The sequence below is a fragment of the Artemia sp. Qi Xiang Cuo genome, chromosome 19 (assembly GCF_049724085.1).
Source record: "Artemia sp. Qi Xiang Cuo chromosome 19, ASM4972408v1, whole genome shotgun sequence".
Lineage (NCBI taxonomy): Eukaryota > Metazoa > Arthropoda > Branchiopoda > Anostraca > Artemiidae > Artemia > Artemia sp. Qi Xiang Cuo.
The window spans coordinates 34,520,871-34,537,269 of record NC_142812.1 but is presented as its reverse complement, the minus strand read 5'-3'; the positions used below and the strand labels follow the sequence as shown (position 1 = coordinate 34,537,269).

Genomic DNA, 16,399 nt, shown 5'->3' with positions numbered 1-16,399 from the left:
GTTATGCTAGAACATTTTTAAGAACTGCCTTTTCCTGAACTTTAAAAAGAAAATTTGATTCCGTATAATCGAAAAAACAAAATTGAAACTTTCTGATGATGAAATTTCATTGAAGCTGAGTATTTCTATCCCCGGCATAAATCGGGGGAAGTTGAAGAATTTTTCTAAGATTTCCGGTAAAGCATGTGTGACTTTTAGTTTTCTGTCGTTTATCCATATCTCTTATCCAACCTCTACAAAATATGGCAAGACCATCCAATTGACTCTTGTAAATATTAAAATAACTTATAATTTAATGTATAATAATTAAATAATTATTAATTAGTAAATATTACATAAGTAATTAGTAAATAATTAAATAACCACACAAATTAAAAAAAGCTTATTGTGACAAGACATGTTGACTATTTAAGGTATCGTTGAGTAAGAATAAGAGGTGGCCATAATATATATTTTTTTTCATAAAATATCAGCTACCTTAAAAGTATAAGTGTCTTTATTCTAGTTTCCTGAAAAGACAGCCAACAAAAGATTTGACATATCCATTTGATTCAACATAGTCGAAAGCTCCAATAACTATGCTTTCGGGGATTACAAGATCCCCACAGCCCGTGGAGAAAGAGATGTAAGTTACACAATTTGCCCATGGGTTCACGTGTAGTATTTTTTATTGGGAAATATATTATAACCTAAATTTTAGACGAAAAATTTAAATGGGGGTTTACGATGCAAGGTCTTTATTGGCAATCGAGGCTTACAATGACAATTGTGATTACATATTCAACTCTTCCTGATTACGACAATGATCCTCGTTCTTTTTCTAAGCTCACAAAGGTTCGTCAGACCCTGTATATCTCAACTGAGAAATAACTCTTTGGTCTAGGATATTGTTAGCATTAAATAATTGTAATTACAGACATGTTCACTTTAAGTTTTATCGGCTAATTTATGACACGTCTATATACGAAGAACAAGCAAGATAAAAAAAAATTGTTCCCTTCACGATCAAAGAACGCCGACTGAAATGTTTGGGACATGTCTTGCGGAAGCCACCGGAGCACCTGCCTCGTCGAATCCTGCTAGTTGAGTCCCTCCGCTCAAGGAAGAGACGCCGAGGAGGACAGCGGAAAAAGTGGTAGAACCTGGCCAAATTAGATCTTAAACCAATAATTAAATTTAAAAAAAAACAAGTTTTTTTAACTGAAAGTGAGGAACGACGTTAAAACTCCATATATGAAAGGGGCTGTCCCCTCCTCAACGTCTCGCTCTTTACACTAAAGTTTTTAATTGTAAAAAAGAAAATAGAGTTGTGAGAAAGTCAAACTTTAGCGTAAAGAGCGAGGCGTTGAGGAGGGGACAGCCCCTTTCATATACGGAATAATTTCTGTTCGTTTTAAGTTTTAACGTCGTTCCTTATTTTCAGTTAAAAAAAACTTGTTTTTTTTATTTAATTTTTGAACGTTTTTGAATTAATACAGGTTTTGATTTTGGCTCACCGTACATGAATAATTAAAACAAAATTTGAATATTAATTCTACTTTTATTTGGTTAAATGGCTTTCTCGAAACTCGTTTAATTTTATTTACGAACGTTTTTATTAGTAATAAATATACGTAAACTTACGAATCAACTTACGTAACGAACTTCTATATTCATATATTTTTAATACGTATATTAGAGGGTTTGCCACCTAGTCAATACCTTGCTCTTTAAGCTAAAGTTCAAATCACAAATGCCGTTATTTAGAATAAATAGCTCTTATGAAAGTACTAAATAATCTTTGGCTTAAAGAGCGAGGTATTGACTAGGGGGTTAACCTAATCATATACGTTATGTTTTCTATCGTTTTAAGTTTTTATGTTGCTCTTTACTTTCAGTTGGAAAACTTGTTTTTTATATATAATTTCTGACCTTTTTTGAATAATGCTGGGAAATCCGGCGCCCCCTTCATAGCAATGTCCATTCCCCCATGAAAACATCCTTCATGGAAAGATCCTCCGACGTGGGAGGGGGCCTAGTTGCCCTCCATTTTTTTGGTCACTTAAAAAGGGCACTAGAACTTTTAATTTCCGTTCGAATGAGACCTCCCACGATATTCTAGGACCACTGGGTGGATACGATCACCCCTGGTGAAAAAAAACAAAAAAAAAAACAAATAAACACGCATCCGTCATCTTTCTTCAGGCAAAAAATGCAAAATTCCACATTTTTGTAGATAGGAGCTTGAAACCTCTGCAGTAGGGTTCTCTGATACGCTGAATATGATGGTGTGATTTTCATTAGGGTTCTATAACTTTTAGGGGGTCTTTTTCCCTTTTTTTTCGAAAATTATGTTTTCTACAGTTTCGGTTACCATTGAGCCGGGTCGCTCCTTACTTACAGTTCGTTACCACGAACTGTTTGATATGGGGGTTCAGATAGTTCGGACACAGAAATTCAGCCCAGTGGCTCCCACTTGCAGAGTACGTGGCAGTATACCGCACTGCATGATCCAAACAAGTCTTGGAGATCCGTGATGCGGGGCAAGGTGGAAACGCCTGATTCCCGCCACAAGTACAAAAAAATTAAGTACAACTATATTCGAAGGAAGGAAGTAGTAACTTGGTTCAGTTGCTATTGAAGAGGGTGAGCGACTACTTAACATGATTCGATACCTTAGCGGATCACCCTATCTCGTCCATTATGAACTTTTTTCTTTGTGTGGCCAAACTATTTAGAACTAATGGGTGGTCTTGCCACAACTTGTAGAGCTTGGATAAGAGATCCGAATAAACGAGAATAAAAACTAAAAGCTGACATCTACTTTCCCAGAAATCTTAGAAAAGTCGTTTAGATTCTCCCATTTTGTGCCGGAGATACTCAGTTTTAATGAAATTTACATTATTAGAAAGTGTGAATTTAGTTTTTTCGATTAAACTAGGCTGATTTGTTTTTAAGTTTTGAAAAGTCATTCCCTTAAAATACTCTAGCGTACCGGCTAGGAAAACGATAAAAATCAGTTCAAACGAAATTTCATTTGAGCAATTTGGTAGCTCCCTGTGGTGCTACTTAAATTGATTGAAAACCTTACTGACACAGGAAAAACAAATTTCACTGTCTTTTCAGTCACATTTCATAGTCTATTCAAACCATAAGTTCTCAATAGCTTCCAATGCTAGTTAATCTCCTTGGATAATTCAAAAATGGGCACTTTTTCTTTGAGACGGTCAGACGACGCTGGGGGTTCCAAAATAATTTTGAAGGTATTGAATCCCCTTAACAAGACCCGTTAGCTCAAACTGTTACAAGATAGCGAATTATGCATCAATCATGATTACCCCCCCCCCCTCTAATCCTTCTATCTGTCTCTTTCCCGACTATACATGGAATAGCAAAAACAATCTACCAATCATTTTTAAAGAAAGATATCTTTATTGCGGCGCATTAGACAATCTACCAAGCCTTTTAAAACGAAACATTTTTGTGAGATTTATAATTTAATACCGAAGATTTATGAAAACGTTAATTGAAGTCCGTTTTAGGAATTCAAAATTCGATTGTCGGAAGAGACAATCAATAGGTTCAAATTAAAGCACTGTGAAGATGATCAAATCATAAGACAAATGATAAAGTAACGTAGCCGCTCCTCTATTTCTATTTTTTTTTTTTTTTTTTTTGAAGGGGTTTTGCACCAGATTTCTCCATGCATAGCAAAGGAATAGATACATAGACGTCCAAGTATTAGATGGATATCAGGGGATATTTCTAGCGAAGAGGGTAAAAAGCGCAGTTTTTGCAACAATATTTAGTACGGGTGGGATTTGGACCAATGTTTGAGTGCGTGTTCACGCCTGGTTGGACGCACAAGAAAAAAGAGCAGAAGCAGAGTTCGATGTACGAAGTTGTTTTGTTTTTTTTCTTTTTGTTTACTCCACAATTTTATCATTGTATTTTATGGGTTATAAATACATATTATTATATTATTATTAGTGAATCAGGTCTTGACAAGTAAGGTTCGAAATATGCATATATATATATATATATATATATATATATATATATATATATATATATATATATATATATATATATATATATATATATATATATATATATATATATATATATATATATATATATATATATATAGTATATATTATTATTATTATTATTACTCATTTATTGCCCGTCAAAAAAAGGTACAAAAGGTACAGTAGACGGAGTAATCACTAAAGAAAACAAAAAGAAAAAAAAAGAAGAAAAAGAAGGACACAAACACACATTGAAAATTCAAATACATGACAAAAAAAAAACTCTTCATTACATTAATACGAACAATGATGCTAACGAAAGGATGATAAAAGTTTCTTTTAAAACGGGGAGAGATTTGTCAATACTAATAATTAATCAATTAATACCCGTCAAAAAAAAAGGTACATATACGGAATAACCCCTAAAATGACAAAAAAAAATAGAGAGAGAAAAAAAAATCATTACATGCATTACAATAATACAAAAAAACTATTGTGAACAAATTGGTGACCATGGATGATTAAACTTACTTTGAAAACGGGATAGAGATTTATTAATGCTAATATTAGGGTCAGATAGCTTATGCAAATGAATCATTTTACGGTTTCTTGTTCAAGGGGGCAAATGTAGAGGATATTTAGCAAATCTGATGAAGATTGATCGTAGATGCTTTCTATCTGTAACAGTAAAGAATTTCCAGAAAGGAGCAATGTAAAGCACATGTGGAAGAGCTGTGGCGTTGTAAATGGATGCTATAAGGTAACAGTTGAAACGTATTTTGCTTTTTATGGTTCTAGCGTAAGAAATGATAATTTTACGCTCAACATGAGAAATCAGCAAACGACGTGTGTGGCCTATAGATGTGCCAATTGGAAGGCCCAGCTATGTAATATGGTCTGAGGGTTTAACAAGAGAACCGTCCATATTTATAAGAGAAGTAGAGGGATTTCGCCAATTGAAAAGGATTACTTCGGATTTCTCAGGATTAAAAGACAGACCGATTTTTGAATATTCATCTTTGAGGATTTTGAAATTCTGCTCAATGTGCTGGATTGTACGGCTGAGATTCAGGATGTCAACAGCATAACAAATAAGAGACATATCAATTCTCCTAAGAATGCAAGAAGGAAGACACTTTGCCTGAGCTTCCAGGACACTATTATTGAACAGGGTTGGGGAAGTGATAGCTCCCTGTCTAGTCCCTTTCTTAACGCGTATGGGGTACTGAGGTTTCACAAGCATATTCGAGGCATTCGAAGGGTTTGGCCTCACACGAGAATTAATGCAATTATACAGGGAATGATGAAGAGCCGATTGCAGGGGAAAATGGGATGGGAGTTTTAAACGCACTATTAGATTCCTATATAAATCCCTGAGAACTCGGACAACGGATGGGTTTACGCTTCGCCTTGCGATTTGAAGAAGCATGGATGAATTAGCTAGGCAATCGAACGCACTTTTAAAGTCATGTCAAGCGATGATCATAGTTTCTCCCGAAGATTCAGCGTCGACGACGGTAGTAAAAACTGCTGTAAGAGTATGAGAACAGCCAAGATTAGCCTGAAAACCGAACTGATATGGGGGAACGTAACATTTCTGTCTTAACTCATCAAGAAAAAGAAGCTCGAAAAGTTTACATGTCGTAGTAGAGACGGTGATGGGACGGAAAGATGAACATTGCAGCTCAGATTTCCCTTTTTTGGGAATCGGAGTCAGATCACCAATGCAGAACGAGGATGGAACAATACCTGTAACAAATATCATTTGCATGAGAAGGTTGAGGTGACGCACCAATAGATAACTTCCATTAATGATGTGTAGAGTGCTCACCTTATCTATCCCACAAGACGTTTTCTTTTAAGTTGGGATATGGCTTTTATAACAGCGTCACAAGTAGAAACAAAATCAAGGTCAGGAGATTCATCAATGAATTTGCAGAGCTCGTCACAAAATTGTGACTCTAAAACATGATCAGGCTAAGAAAATTCACTTAAAAAATGGGTTATCCACTCGGACAAAGGAATGTCATTCGGGTCTGGCAAAGTGGAGGAGATAGCACGAGGTAATAGCTTCGACAGTAGATCAGGTGAATTCCTGACCTTCTCGGAATAAAGTGTCTGCATTTTAGATTGATGAAGGGCAAGTTCCTCAGCAAAACATTTTTTTGACACTTTTCTCAGTTCATTGACTATTCCTTGACGGGGGCATAGGCAATCTCTCCATAATTTATATAATATATAAGTGTGTATGTGTGCGCATAAGTAAAACAAAACATATATAAAACAAAAGTAAATGATAAAGATGAATGGAAATCCCAACTATGGGTATCTGTAAACATTTTAGAATGAAGCAATCGTCAGGATATATCTAGGATAGTTTTACATAAATATCTCCAGTAGCACCTCAACATAACCAGAAGTAGAAAAGAACTACCCTCAAATTTACGAGTTCGTTGCACTTAACAAGAGAGTGTCCCGGTTCGCAAGACCACGCACGGTGAGCAAGTTTGCAGTTTATCTGTAAAATTGAATTCACTCCAATTTCATTCAGTGGCAGACAGTTTGGCATTTATCTGAATAAACTTCTAAAAAACACCACAAAAATTTTAACTTAAGATAAATCTAGTAGTCTTTAAGTTACTGAGAAATATCTCTTTAATTTCTGTAAAGCCTTGACCATGATTCCATATATAGAAGACACTACTCTCTTCGAACAGTTTTTTAATCAGGGACAGCCACGAAGACTTCTCATCATCCTCTAATTTCCTGTGTTTTGTTACTATTATTCTCATACGCAGCCCTAGTTTGCCTTTTTTCCGGGCAATCAAAAATTCCTTCCAATCAAACCTTTCCGGGCAATCAAAAATTCCGGGCAAAAAAAAATACAAACCTTAATCTCCTTTTATAACCTGATTATTTTCTGTTTTTCGCAAGCCACGCAACCAATTGAAGTGATGAAACTTAAAAGACTCCATTTACCTAGTCACATCGATCGTCCATATTCCTATTACGTAACGAAGAATTGGCATTATTGTTTACTAGAAAATTTGTTTAAACATATTTGGGTTTATGGCCTTCATTAAGCTATTACCTTTGCTCAGTGCAAACATGGCTGCTTCACCCTATACAATAACGACTGCAATATCTTTTTCCAGGAACATTAGAGGAAGTAAAAAACCGAATAATTTGTCGGTTTACCTAGCCAGAGCTCTTCCTCTTTGTAGTAAAATTACGAACATGTTGTCAACATTTAATAAGACTTTTTGCATAGTTGATTCCGTCATAAATACTATCTTAGTCTTGAAAATCACTGATCTTGAAAAAAAAATCATTGCAAAAAATAAATCTGGAATAAAATAAAATAAATCTGGAAATCAGGGAAAATAAATCTGTTGAGATTTAGGTAATGCTAAGTAAGATCTAAAGTCCCTGCATTTCTCCTCCAAATGCTGTCAGCCACTAATGCAATATCACTTACAAACAAAAGAATGGGAAAGCTAACATTTCTCAATTTTGCTGTTGGAGTTAATCTACTCTGAAATAAAATCCCACAATATATTTAATAAATAGTGAAAATAACCTAGGTGAGAATGAGCTACCTCACATGTCTTAAGCTATTGCTGAAAACTATAAAAATACCTTTGTATAAATCGTTATCGAACCTTATTTTGAGGTGATCCTTATTTGCCTGAAAAAACTGCAGTAACGGACTATCTTACTGCAACACTACGTTTATCTATCCAACGACTGACCCTCCTATCTTTAACCATTTCTAAATTCTTACGTTAAGTTTTCTTGGACTAATAGCATCAAAGTTACAAAAATTTCATTTTTAATGAAGTCAGAATATTAGGGATGCTTTCCTTGGCTCTGGCTGAACTGAACCATACTGAACATTACTAAGCCAAATAGATCTACGTTGTTTGAACAAGGTAAAGTATTCCTACAGCCTTTGGGTGTCTTTCCTAGTTTTTCTAAACTTCCCAACACTAATAGCCCTATAGTTACACAAGATTCCTTTTTTATGAAGTCAGAATATTAGAGATTCTTTCCTTGGCTCTGGCTGAACCATATTGACCATTACTAAGTCAAAATAGATTTACGTTGTTCGAAAAAAGTAAAGTATTCATCCAACCTTCGGTCGTCTTCACAGACAAAAGCAAAGCCGTAGCAAAACTTTGGTTGTGTTTCTTCGCCATCAATTATGCATCGTAGTTGTCAAACCATCAAAACTTTAAAAAAGTCCAAAGGTGACTTTTCAATTAAAAAACACTGATAAATGAAAAATGATGACTGATATTTAAGACAAAATTGAAATAGGTTCTTTCTTCTTAAAAGAAACAGCGTTGTGTTTCTTTCCGAGATTCCCGTAAATTTGTTTCTGTCGTTACGTTTTACTTTTATTATGGGTAATTACATTTAAAAATCTATTCTCAAACTTTTTTTTTTAATTTTCGGTTGCTATGACTTTGACTTTTTCGGTAACTATGGTTCAATCTCCCTCTTTAAGCAAACCTACTTGCCACGCAGGTTTCAAGCGGATCTGAGCACTTTCGTGTAAAGATCGGAGAGTGTATGCATCCCAGGCTTATACCAATCATGTTCTAGTGGTACTTCCTCCTTATAATAACGATTAATCACAGAATTACTGCGATTCTAGCATGAGAAACAGCTAAACAAGAAAACTTTATAGACGCCATAAAATAGTCACGTATTTTTGACTGTCATTAAGATATTCTATCTAATAAGCTATGGGCAACTATGAATAATTGTCCACATAGATTCGATAAATTTGTACAGTTAATTAACTCAAGATGATTAATGATTATTAACTCTTGTACTTCAATAGCCCTCTGCTCCGTGGGAAAACGAAGAAAAAAAAATCTTTCAGACGTTACCAATTCTTAAACCCATTCATACTAATTTACAAAGAAATTATGTTTGATAAGCATTTTAAATCATTCAGTTATTACGATTTGTCAAGGAAATAACAACTAATCAAACAGTTCGTGGTAACGCAGTGTAAGTAAGTAGCAATGCGGCTCAATAATAACCGAAACGCTTAAGTCTTGATACCAGTAGATACATAAAAAGAATCAAATTTTGATGCTTATTCAAAATACATAAAACTGATCAAGTTTAATATTACCCATCAAAAGTTACGAGCCTGATAAAAAATTGTCCAACTTTCGAAAAAAGGGGGAAAGACCCACAAAATATCAAGTTATCTTAAAGAAAATCTCACCATCCAGATTCAGAATATCATAGAACACTACTGTAAAGGTCTCAAGCTCCCATATACAAAAATGTGGATTTTTGCACTTCTTGCTAGAAGAAAGATCACGGACGCTTCTTTATTTGTTGATTGTTTGTTGTTGTTTTTTTTTTTTTTTTTTCGGGGTTGATCCTATCGAACCAGTGATCCTAGAAGATCGGGAGAGAGCTCATTTGATCGGAAATCAAAACTTCTAGCGCTCTTTTTAAGTGACCAAAAATATTGGAGGGCAGCTATCCCCCCTCCCACGCCCCTTTTCCACAAAATCACCAGATCAAATTTTGGGATAGCCATTTTGTTCAGCATAGTCAATGATCTAGTCACTATGTCTTTGAGGATGACTTGACCCCCACAGTCCCTGGAGAAGGGCTGCAAGCTATGAACTTCGCCCCATGTTTACATCACTGTATATATAATTATTATATAATTAGATTATATAATAATCTAATTATATATACAGTGGTTTACATATAGTATAGATTATGGGGAAGTATACAGATAGGTCTCAGGGGTGGAGGGGGATCTGGTGGGGGGATTACGTGGGAGGATCTTATCATGGAGGAATTTCGTGGGAAAGGGAAATTTCCATGGAAGGGAGCCGGATTTCCTGGCATTATTTAGAAAAGATCAGAAATAAAAAATTTAAAACAGGTATTTTCAACTGAAAGTAAGGACCAACATTCAAATTTAAAACTAACAGAAATTATTATCTATATGAGGAGGTTACCCCTCCTCAATACCTCGCTCTTTACGCTAAAGTTTTTTTTTGAACATTTAAAAAAGCTTATTATTCTAATAGTTATTCTTAAATGATTGGAACGAAAAGTCAAACTTTAGCGTAAAGAGCAGGGCATTGATGAGGAGCAACCCCCTCATATACTTAATAATTTCTGCTCGTTTCAAATTTTAATGTTGCTCCTTACTTTCAGTTGAAAAAACGTGGGGTACTTATCTCTTAGACAGTACAAACTCGAGAATTTGGATCTACAGGTAAGGCGAAACAACTGAGGTGCTTGGGAGATAGATAGGATATATGGAATAGGACTATATGGGAGATGGATATATGTATATATAAATATATATATATATATATATATATATATATATATATATATATATATATATATATATATATATATATATATATATATATATATATATATATATATATATATATATATATATATATATATATATATATATATAATTTGGGTTGTATGTGAGGGGGGGGGGGTGAAGCATAGCGGGGCTGCACGCAAAATATAACCTAACCTAACCAAAATGCCAACTAAACATTTATTAAAATATAGCTATAATGTAGTTGTCTACTGAGCCGAAGCTAATTGTCTTCATATACAAACAACAATAAACCGGTTATATATATATATATATATATATATATATATATATATATATATATATATATATATATATATATATATATATATATATATATATATATATATATATATATATATATATATATATATATATATATATATATATATATATATATATATATATATATATATATATATATATATATATATATATATATATATATATATATATATATATATATATATATATATATATATATATATATATATATAATTTGCGTTGTATGTGAGGGGGGGTGAAGCATAGCGGGGCTGCACGCAAAATATAACCTAACCTAACCAAAATGCCAACTAAACATTTATTAAAATATAGCTATAATGTAGTTGTCTACTGAGCCGAAGCTAATTGTCTTCATATACAAACAACAATAAACCGGTTATTGTCTGTTTTTATAGATCCAAATTATCGAGTGTGTAGGCTACTGGCTAACAGATAAAAACCAAACTTGTTTTTTTTATTTTATTTAAATATAGCTTGTCTGTATCCCAACACCTGAATTTGTCCGATGAGCATTGTTTTGTTTTCAAAAATAAATTTCCTGCAACTATATGCGTGTACGACTAAACCAAATGTTCAGAAGATGATTTTCCAAATTGCATAAGACAGCATAAACAAGAATAATTTCCATGTCCCGATTGCATAAGACAGCATAAAAAGAGTAATTTTCAGGTCCAGATTGTACAAGACGGCATAAAAGACGGCATAAGTATTATGGGTACTGGTGCATTAAACGGACACTTCTAAAAAGTCAAGTTTGGTTAATGCTAATGAAATAAAACAAAATGGGACGAATATATAATAGTTTATAAACAAATTTGGGCTATATATTTGCAAATCAGGGGGTTGGGGGGGGGGGGAGGGGTAAAGCATACCATATATTAAATAAGTAACCTAACCTAACCTAGGTACCTTTCCCCCCAAAACCCCAAAAAACAACAGTTTAAATATCGTAAACGCAATGAAAACTTTTCTTTGCATTCCGTTTCTGAATAGCGGTCTCTTGAAAAAACCAGTCTGGCGGGTTTCGTCTCTCATTAGTATATAAAAGTGTCCGTTTAATACACCAGTACCGTATTATGCCGTCCACATTATATAAGACGGCATAAAGGCATTTTCTATGCATGCTCACTCGTTCTTATTTTCGAATTTTGAAACAAAACTTACATCCAGTTTGCACAGCACTATATATAGTTTTTAACCTCTATACCTCATTTGCATGGAAAAATATGCTTGCTTTTTAGTCAACCACTTGGCACTAATACAAACGACCGCTGAGAGCCGAAACTGGACCCTAGAAAATTAATTTTTATGCTCCCGCTCTCTCGAAAGGTATTACAGACGAATAAACTTTTCTTAAATGATTAAACCTTTACAAGTATTTCAGCAAAAGTTGGTCTACGAACTAACACAACTGACAAGAAAACTAGAATATATGAAACTACTAAATGCCGCATCGAAGGTAACAATCAAATAGAAACATCAAACCAGTCTTCTAGTAGAATGCCAAAAGTTATTCAAACAGTTCCTCAACATTCTGTCGGAAACTACTGAACAAGGACAAAATGGGAAATTAATTCCTAGAGATTTGAGTTTTAGTTTCAAACCGAAACGTGGTATGCAGATGGTAATAGTGCAAGGAAGCAAAGAACTGCACGTGATAATAACCTATCCTCTAAGGAATTATATTTTTGGGTTGTGCATTATAACGCATGGTTTTTCGAATTTTATTTTCTGTGGACTGCTTTTTCATCTTTGGTTTCAATTGCAAGCCCAAATTCACAACATTTAAGAAAAAGTATGTTTTGGGCTATACTGCCCATTTTTTCTTGCATTGTCTCTAAACCTTTATTTAATATGCTATGCTTTACCCCCCCCCCTCCCACCCCCCTAATGTGCAAATATATAGCCCGAATTTGTTCATAAACTATTATAATTTTATCCTATTTTGTTTTATTTCATTAGTATTAACGAAACTTCATTTCTCGCGTGTTTTCTGGATTTGGACAAGTACCATTTATTTAACTTGGAAGATAGACAATTTTTCTTTTGTTCATCCAAGCTAATTCATTCTCTACTGAATGCCATGAAATACGTACTTTTTGTTATCTATTGTTTCTTTTTTCTGAGGCACAGTTATCAATAGTTTCATCTTGTTCTTCCCAACATTTTGCTATATTTACGAAAAATAATACCAAAAAGATAATTTTTCCGTAATTTTTTAACTTTGTCACTTCTCGTCATAAATTCCTTCGCAGAGGCTAACTACCAACTTCGTACTTTGCATCTTTTCTTGTCTTTCCTGTTGGAAGGGTGCAATACACCAATAGACGTTCATACCTTGCCTATAGTCATATCCATCCCTACTTATTTAAAACTGTTTTGCATTGAATTGACGTTTCCTTCAATTCTGTCAGTCGAGCTGAATCTTTCCAGCTTTCCAGCCAGAAAAGGTCGAAATAAGCCTCTCTAAAATGAACTTACACCTCATTTGCAATGGCTTTTGACCACTAAAGTTATTGCCATGTGTCATGTATTTAACGACATTTAGAACGTCCAAATTACCTTGATGGTGTACTATTCAATGGAACCGCATTTATCATGACCAGTGTATCAAATGTGAATGTGCAATACTTCAACCGAACTTCAACCCGAAATTACTATGAAATTGTTTCAATTTGCAAAGCGTGGCGCCAAAGCGCATACCTTGATTGTACACACATCTGTTATACATTTTCGCTAATTTGGGGGCATAAGTTGAGTGTTGATAGTGAAACTTACTAAATTAAATAGCGCTTCAAAAAAATAAAGATTCAAGGTCAAAATCAAGCTCATCCTCAGTATTTGAATGGAACATTTTGACAGAAAATCAGAACGTATAAGCCTTCCAATAATAGCACTCGAGCATCCTGCTTTAAAGTTACACCGACGAATACTAATTATTCGTTAGTCAGAAGTAATATCTTTAATTAAATGAGTAACGCATAATACGTCGAAAATCGTCCGAATAAACGACGAAACCTTCCGAATCTAAAAGCCGAGAAGTTAGGTATTGCTTGTCACAGACACGTCTTTCGAGTCAGGTCTCCAGTGACAAAATAAATGGCTTAACGATTTAATACGTAAAAAAAAGTATGATCTATGCCTTGCCATTTCTTTTATTTGGCAACATTTATTAAATTAAAAGAAAACAGAGCAAAACCAGTGCCAGTAAGTTTATTAATATATTATATATATATATATATATATATATATATATATATATATATATATATATATATATATATATATATATATATATATATATATATATATATATATATATATATATATATATATATATATATATATATATATATATATATATATATATATATATATATATATATATATATATATATATATATATATATATATATATATATATATATATATATATATATATATATATATATATATATATATATATATATATATATATATACCAGAGCTGTATCCAGGATTTTTTGGGAGGGGGGAGGTACAAATTGATTTTTTTTCGGGGGGGGGGGGTACAAAAAAACCTTCAAAAACGCATAGGAAATTTGTTTATTATCATTTTTGTTACGTTTTTACGACTCAGACAAACATTTTCGGGGGGGGGGGTCAAAGTTTGGACCCTGAAAGTTCAGATAACAGTATATCCACATGTCTCCTATGTTAATCAGGCAAGTACGCAGTTTTTTGTTGTTGTTTCTTTGGGGGTGGGAATCATAAAAACAAAGAAGGATGGGGAAATTACATGAAAATGTGGAGACTATCTTATGACTTTGGAAGGACCGCAAGCCCTCCACTGAGGACATGCCAATATTTTTCATTGTCCAATAAACTTTATTATATGTTTGGTCTTTTTTTCTTTGCTACCCCTCCCGACGGAATGAGATCCTGCGTACGTAGTACTTACCAGGACGTGTTTGCCACCTATATATGTTATAGCGTGCCATCGATATTAAAAACAGAGAGTTTATCATGTACCAGACCCCTCTAGTAAAATTACTATTCCCCAGAAGTCGGACCTCTGTGTGCAGCTACATATGAAATAGGCCTAGATGATGCAAATAAATCCCCTCAAACATGAGCTGCAAAATTATTTAAGGCGACACCAGTGTTATCTAATTCTTTTATTCTCTTAACATTAAAGAATACCAAATTACCTTTTCCGTCAGCTGTTTAGTTAATGTTTTAAAACCTTTTTCAGATACATTTGTCTCACGGCCAGTATACATTCGCAACTGATTGTACTGAACGAAGGAACAAACCGCGAGAAGTCAAAGAAACCACGCCGCAGTGTCTGTAGTTAGACCGACTCTCATTAATAAACAAAGGACATTAATTAAGAAGCAAAATACAAATAATTTATTCAGGAGGAAAAAATTTGACTGAATAGCATCAATAGATCAGATATGGTATTATTGTTCCACGGCCATACGAAGATGTATGTGCTGGGCTGAATTCACCGATGGGCTAAGTGGGCCATATCTGAAGATCATGAATTTAAAGGGGCAGTTAATTTATGAGAGATGAACAAAAACCAACACAATTATCATTACATTTGTAGAGGTGCTCTTCAGGATTTATACTGTATATTATTGCTAGAACGCTACCAAAGAGGATTGGAAAAATAAATAATCATATCCAAAACAGACCTTTTTGAAAATAATATTCATGTATTTGCACTTTCAGATATCCAAAACAGACCATTTTGAAAATATTATTCATGTATTTGTACTTTCAGATTCTTTCTGTGATATGATTATTTGCACTCGGTCTATTAAAAATCACAATTTCTAAGAACAATTCCTTCTAAAGTACAGTCTTAAAAATACATTTTAGATTTGTAACTTTTTAAACTTTATTAATCAAAAGCTATTAAGACTTTTAAGGATTTATTGGAATTAATGCATATGTTTTTTTAGTAGAGTGCAAATCATGTTCTGGTCTTGAGAAGGCAGGGGGGTTGTGAATTTGTGGTAGTCTTTACTTTTATTTGAAAAACTCATTTTATAGAAGAAGTTTTTTAAATTAATTTCTGTTCGTTTTTTAATGACATAGTCTTTTTCATGGAAAAAGAAAACAATATTTTATATCTTTTGGCTTTTTTTCAGTAAGAATCCATAGTTTAGCTTGTTATTTGTATGTTGGAAAAACTTTTTCGGCAATATTTAACAACATATATCCTTTGGTAAATCTTGACACAAATAGTAATGTTTAATTTCGTTTTACAGCTCCTCTAGTTGACCTGAAAAATAAAACTTAATGCGATTCTCAAGAAACTTTATCTATGCTCGTTGACAGCCTGGATATACTTACTCTCTTTTGATTTAGTTAAAAATCACTCGCTCTTGGAATATTGCTGAGATGCCTTAAGGGAACCAGCATCAACACCGTAACTTCTGATTTAGTTTTAAAGTATAATTGGCAAATTACATAGCTAGGGGGCACATACCCAATATCCCAAGAGACATAGTTACTTCACCGTTCAACTATACTGAACAAAATGGCTGTCTCAAAATTTTGGTTCTAAGTCTTCGGAAAATTATGGGCTGAGGAGGAGGACTGCTTGCCCTCCTATCACTTTTGACTCTTAAAAGGGGCACTAGATCTTTTAGGTTCCAATCAACTTAGCTCCTTTAAAAGTTTCAATTATATTACTAGCTGTGAAACAGCAGCACCACCT

The 16,399-nt window shown here is 33.7% G+C and overlaps 1 protein-coding gene across 2 annotated transcripts in view; it reads right to left on the bottom strand.

Annotated features, from left to right (window-relative positions):
• The window catches only part of LOC148940771 (uncharacterized), a 220,014-nt gene extending 205,083 nt beyond the window's left edge, over nt 1–14,931 (bottom strand). For both annotated transcript variants that reach the window (XM_089105283.1, XM_089105284.1), the window contains exon 1: nt 14,877–14,931. The gene's annotated coding sequence lies outside the window, so the exon portion shown is untranslated. The remainder of the gene's footprint in view (nt 1–14,876) is intronic.
• Between the last annotated feature and the right edge of the window lie 1,468 nt (nt 14,932–16,399).